This window comes from Mustela lutreola, chromosome 2 (assembly GCF_030435805.1).
Source record: "Mustela lutreola isolate mMusLut2 chromosome 2, mMusLut2.pri, whole genome shotgun sequence".
In the NCBI taxonomy this organism is placed as follows: domain Eukaryota; kingdom Metazoa; phylum Chordata; class Mammalia; order Carnivora; family Mustelidae; genus Mustela; species Mustela lutreola.
Window position 1 is genome coordinate 64416791 of NC_081291.1, and position 6563 is coordinate 64423353.

At 42.7% G+C, this 6563-nt stretch overlaps 1 pseudogene; it reads right to left on the bottom strand.

Annotated features, from left to right (window-relative positions):
• Positions 1-5766: 5766 nt before the first annotated feature.
• Positions 5767-5996, bottom strand: LOC131826071 (U2 spliceosomal RNA; annotated as a pseudogene).
• Between the last annotated feature and the right edge of the window lie 567 nt (positions 5997-6563).

The window sequence follows — 6563 nt, forward strand, 5'->3', positions numbered from 1 at the left end:
AACTCAGCTCCAGGCTAAATGATAAGTCTGATCTGATAGCTAAGACGGAGTAGAGAAAAGCCACCAACATGCATGATAGAGTGGGAGAAAACAAGAAACAACAGTGAAAACAAAACAAGCCAGAAAAAAAGAACTCAGAGAAAATGAAGACAGTGCAAATAATAGAAGAAAATACGAAAGAACAGCCATTCAGCTTCTCAGACAGGCTTGGAGGTATGGAAGCCATTAAACAAGAAAGAAGGCTATGGAACGGGAATTAATGGAGTGTATGAAACCCTCCGATGGGCGTTTACAAGGAGGTAGAATGAGGAGGATGGTAATAAATGATAATTCCAACCTAAAGATGATAGCTAATATTTGACTGTTTATCAGGTGTCAGGTATTAGACTAAACTTTTCACGTTCATCTTCTCATTAAATACAACAAAGGTTTAAGATACTCTTCATTATTATTCTCATTTTAGATATAAAGAAATTGAGGTCAACGAGTTTAAGTAGTTTGTCAGCAGTCATGCAGATAGCAAGCTTTGGAGGCCAAATGAGTTTCCAAAAAATTATGAAAATTATGCAAAAGACATTAATGTCTTATCTGACATACAGGGCTAGAGGGTAAACACACAGAAGGAAAGAAATTTACAAATATTACTACATTTAAGAGGTGACAAAAATATCAGTCAGAGGTGGGAAGGGAAAAAAGTCAGCTTTTTATAGCACTTCTTGTTGGTTCTGTCTTACCCCTATGCTACTAGGTACACCTGATTGCAGTATCTTTGACATTAGGGAACATATCTGGCGCTCTGCATCCATTGTGATACCTGGCACATAAACAAGTCCTTCTTTGGATTTCACTGGTGAAGCCATCTGTATTCTGATGTGAACAGGCGAATTTACACCTTGAGCCCTGCTTACTTTGTGAGGCAGAGGAGGGGAATTCAGGAAAAACATTCAGGGTGTTCCAGCAGCCCCAGAAGAGGCAGAAATATCCCTGGAGGAAACAGAACTCAAATTTACCTTTTTCCAAATAGGACTGTCTTGGTAACACAGTCTCAGTGAAAAGTAAGTGGGAACAGAGGAGGCTCTTAGTAAAGGAGTGAGGCATCTTGGTGTTGCTGTTGATAACCAGCAGTGATAATCGCAGGATGGGGAGGATGAAAAAAATTCGGGGGAGGGGGTCACTTGAAAAAATACACAGAAAATTAAGCAAATAAAAACTAGGGGAAAACAGAATACTGTGAAAGAAGGAAGTACATCGTAGAATTATTTAGTTCACCAGTGAACAATACTGACATTGGCCATTTGTTCAACCAAAAAAGTGTGATAAAACCATATTGAGACGATAAGAAGAAGCAGCAGCAGAGGCCATGCTCTGTAAGAATTAAATTCACAAATGCCATAAATGGAAATCAAGAGCATCCTATTTGCAAGTAAGGGACTAAGTCCAAGAAGAAACACTAAAAGGCTTGAAAGCAGGTGCTCCTGAAGAAGAACAGGGGGGATTTGGGGGGAGGGGGAGGTTGGGGAGAGAACTAACTTTTATACTAATTGTTAAATTATGTGCCTGCATTATTTTATCAGCATTTTTAAAAATTGTTTTATCCCCTGCACATAAGCAATGAACATGTTTGTCCTTAAGGGTTGTTCCAGAATAATTCACTTATATTGCTATTTTTAAAATTTTTTTAATTTTTTTATTAATATATAATGTATTATTAGCCCCAGGGGTACAGGTCTGTGAATCGCCATAGCACTTCACAGTACTCACCATAGCACATAACTTCCCCAATGTCCATAACCCAATATATTGTTGTTATTAAAACATATTAATTTAAAAGGAGTTAAGATGGGATGCCTGGGTGGCTGAGTTGGTTAAGTGTCTGACTTCAATGTGAGACAGGAATCCATCAGAATCCTAGAGGAGAACATAGGCAGTAATCTCTTCGATATCAGCCAGAATAACTTCTTTCAAGATATATCTCCAAAGGCAAAAAAAACAAAAGTGAAAATGAAATTTTGGGACTTCATCAAGATCAAAAGCTTCTGCACAGTAAAGGAAACAGTCAACAAAACAAAGAGGCAACCCACGGAATGGGAGAAGATATTTGCAAATGACAGTACAGACAAAAGATTGATAACCAGGATCTATAAAGAACTTCTCAAACCCAACATACACAAAACAGATAATCATATCCAAAAATGGGCAGAAGTTATGAACAGACACCTCTCCAATGAAGACATACAAATGGCTATCAGACACATGAAAAAATGTTCATCATCACTAGCCATCAGGGAGATTCAAATTAAAACCAGATTGAGATACCACCTTATACCAGTTAGAATGGCCCAAATTAGCAAGACAGGAAACAACGTGTTGGAGAGGATGTGGAGAAAGGGGAACCCTATTACACTGTTGGTGGGAGTGTAAAAGTAAGTGTAAGTGCAAGTTGGTGCAGCCACTTTGGAGAACAGTGTGGAGATTCCTCAAGAAATTAAAAATAGAGCTTTCCTATGATCCTGCAATTGCACTACTGGGTATTTACCCCAAAGATACAGATGGAGTGAAAAGAAGGGCCATCTGTACCCCAATGTTTATAGCGGCAATGGCCACGGTTGCCAAACTGTGGAAAGAACCAGGATGCCCTTCAACGGACTAATGGATAAGGAAGATGTGGTCCATATACACTATAGAGTATTATGCCTCCATCAGAAAGGATGAATACCCAACTTTTGCAGCAACATGGATAGGACTGGAAGAGATTATGCTGAGAAAAATAAGACAAGCAGAGAGAGTCAAGTATCATGGTTTCACTTACTTGTGGAGCATAACAAATAACATGGAGGACATAGGGAGATGGAGAGGGGATGGGAGTTGAGGGAAATTGGAAGGGGAGGTGAACCATGAGAGACTATGGACTCTGAAAAACAATCTGAGGGTTTTAAAGGGGCAGTGGGGATGGGAGATTGGGGGAGCCAGGTGGAGGGTATTAAGGAGGGCACGGATTGCATGGAGTACTGGGTGTGGTGCAAAAACAAGAATTCTGTTATGCTGAAAATAAATTTTTTAAAAAAAGTTGTCTGACTTCAACTTGGGTCATGATCCCAGGGTCCTGGGACCGACTCCCACATTGGGGCGGGGGGAGGGGAGGGGTCTGTGCTCAGCGGGAGCCTACTTCTCCAACTCTGCCTGCCCCCGCCCCACCACGTGTGCTTGTTCCCTCTCTCCCTCTCTGACAAATAAATAAAATCTTAAAAAAATAATAATAAAAGGAGTTAAGACAGAAAAAAAAATCTGATGAGATGTGCAGCCATAAAATAAACTTAGTCTCAATGCAATAAAGTGACTTTTGCTGCAAATACATAGAAGGTCATCATTCCTTCACATCACCCATAGTAGTCTATACTGATGCTTTAGTAACAGTTTTTCTGGAAAAAATAATCATGCCATTAAATTAAAAATCAACAGATTTACAATAACTACAACTTCCCTTTTCTTTCTCAGAGGCAGGAGCCCTGCTTTTAATTTTCTTGTATTTGCTGCTGCTTTTAGAATGGAAGGATGCTGACTTCAAGCCAAACGTTCTGTCCTTGATCTTGACAGTAGATCCTTCTCCCGGAGCTAGTGGTGAGTTTAGCTGCTGGTTTACTTAGACATCAATTACAGATATTGCTGAAGACAAGATGCGATTTGGAGGCAGCTTAACTGGTTATTAAGCATACTGTGTTTTGTCCAGTGCTTGCTAAACACTTCTCCCCTGGGCCCTGAGGATTCATTCCCAAGCAGAACATCCAGTGGGAGGACAAGCCTGAGAGGGCAGGGTGGGGAGGAGCAACACCGTCCCCAAGGCTGTCTTGTTTAATTGCAGAGGAGGGGAGAGCAGCCCAGTCCTTAGAAGTCCTTATAACTCCATGATCTTCATGGCATTTACCACGTCCTTGCCCAAGCAGGCTCCAGGGTGTCTGTTGAAATCTGTCATGTATTCATTCAAACATCAAATTTCATTCACGGCCTACCATGTGTCAATGCCTGGCTAGGTTCAGGAATTACAGAGAGGAGGAGTGAGGCTGACAGGGGCTCATTAGCAAGACACTCTGTATTTTGCTGTGATGCCAACTAACCAAAGGACTTGATGGAATCACAAACTTGGTCCTCTTTAGAAATTATCCTTCCAGACGTGGCCCAGTGACATTAAGAAACCAGCCCAGAATCTCACTGGTATTTGCAGAACTGAGATGAAAACCAGCTTCCAGCCTGGTTACGGTCCATGCAGTAGATTATTATTTTTAAGATTTTATTTATTTATTTGAGAGAGAGAGAGTACAAGCAGGGGGAGCAGGAAAGGGAGAAGCAGGCTCCCTCTGAGCAGGGAGCCCGATGCGGGGCTCGATTCCAGGACCCTGAGATCGTGACCTGATCCAACCCTCACCAGACAGCCCCCAGGTGCCCCCATGCACTAGATTATTAAAGGTGTGAAAGAGGTGTAGACAATGATATTCTGCACACCTTTTCACAGTAAGTTTCTGCAAACATGACTAAAGGGATGCTTTGACTTTTCACAGAAGAAACAACTCATTGAGGAGCCCTGCCAAGGAGAAGGGAACTGTCCTGCAGGTTGGGGAACCTCCCGGACACTCCAGGCCCCCAGTGAAAGCCGGCCTGCAGGAAGGCCATGGCAATCAAAACCTCAGGAAGTGATGGAGGAACAACAGAAACCCTGAGGGCAGAAATCGGGGAGTGCGACCAACCAGAAATAAAGGAAAAAGACCCTCATGACCCTCACAGTCAAAGTGGAAAAAAGAAGGGGCAATCTGTGGAAAGAAAGGAGGGGAGGCCTGACCTTTGCTGTGCCCTTGGGAGGACGGTCACAGAGACCCCCATGTTGCAGTTTCTAAGAGAAGGGAAAGCAGCATCAAGCAGGGAAAGTGTGTAGTGTGATACAGCCCAGACGAGCTCTTTCCTAGCTTGTCAAGACCTTCTGAACTACAGAGAATAATGCAAGCACCTATCATTTACAAGGAAATGGTAACTGAATAACACTTTTGGAAAGAGAGAAATAAAATACGTCTCACACCATTTCCAGAAGAACTAAAAGCCTAAACCACGAAAACATGAATTAACAGTAGAGCATGTTCATTAGTTCAGGATTGATGTTGATTCAGTCACAGGAGGAAGGGGGAGGAAGCAAATGCAACAAGCTTCCTTCCTTCCTATTTCCTCACATAGGAAGGGAGGAATGGGGAGGAGTGGGGGAGGAAGAGGTTTTCAACAAAAACAGAAAGGCGGAGGGCAGAGGGCAGAGAGATACATCGAGAAAGGAAAGCAAAGGTGGAAAGCAGAGTGAGATTTCAAAAAAATAGTGTTTCCATCAGAAGATTCTCCATGTCCTCCACTCACCCTCCCTCCCCCATTCCCATAGCTGCGAAGCGCAAGTTTTCTGGATCCCCCGTGACCCAAGCACGTGAAATGAACCCTCCCCACAGTGCCCTTCCTCACCCCCAAGAGATGGTGAAAAATATCTGTTTTCTTTAGCCAGTGTCCACCTCCCCAGACCTCAACTGCACTTTTCTTCAAGCTCTTGGACTTAAAGAATATATCATCACTATGTACCCTTCATACACTTTTCAGTTAACATCTGCTTCTTTTCATTTTAAGATCAGATGAAGCATAGACTCCTGTGAAGGGTAGGATCTCCAGTGTACACATTTAATATATGAATCTTAAATATATTTTTGTCCAAACACTGTAGTCACAGATTCAGCCTATTAAAATTATGAAAATACCTGGGTACAGTCTCCTTGGCAATGCCAGTCCCCAGGATCAAACCCAACCTCTAGACCAGGTCTACTTTTTCTCAGAAGTTGCTGCATTTAAAATTCAAATAAATATGTTATATTCACTCCTTTACAACTACATCACTATGTAGTGATCCTATGTAGAGTCTCCCCTAGGAGCGACATGTCCAGTTTTTGCACTTGATCTTAGCCAAAAGGCCGAGAAGCGATACATGTCCAGTTTTTGGATGCCCTGGAGGTATTTGTGCCCTAGCACAATTCTCTTGGGAAGCTTTTGGATGTGTGAAGTGATCTTTGTCTACGATAGAAGGAGGAATCGCAGATGGCAAGCTTCTTCTCGGAGAGATTTGTGTTAGGAAGGAGTTCATAAAGAAGGTGAGGATCCGGAATCCTGTCTGCTCTCAGAAATCCCTTGGTACCACCTAGGAGCCCAGGGACCCGGTTTTGATGAAGGCGATTCTACTGTCTCACCTGTCACATAATGCATGTTGTGTTCTCTTTGTCCTTGACTCAGTCACCACCGTTCTCCACTTCCTGAAAAGCTATGTTGTCTTCTGCCTCAACCACTCCTGGGAATGCTCTCCCCACCTCCCTGCCTTTAACCCCCATCATGGCTACGGGGAGTGCTTCCCTCCACATGACTCTTTATTCTCTCACAATCCAGGACGGGGAAACGGATGATTGTTGCTCATTTTCTCCCCACCATCTCGTGAAAACCTCTGCTGTGGGGCTGAGAGTAATATAATGTGGAATAATCTTCATGTCACCAAATGGTGG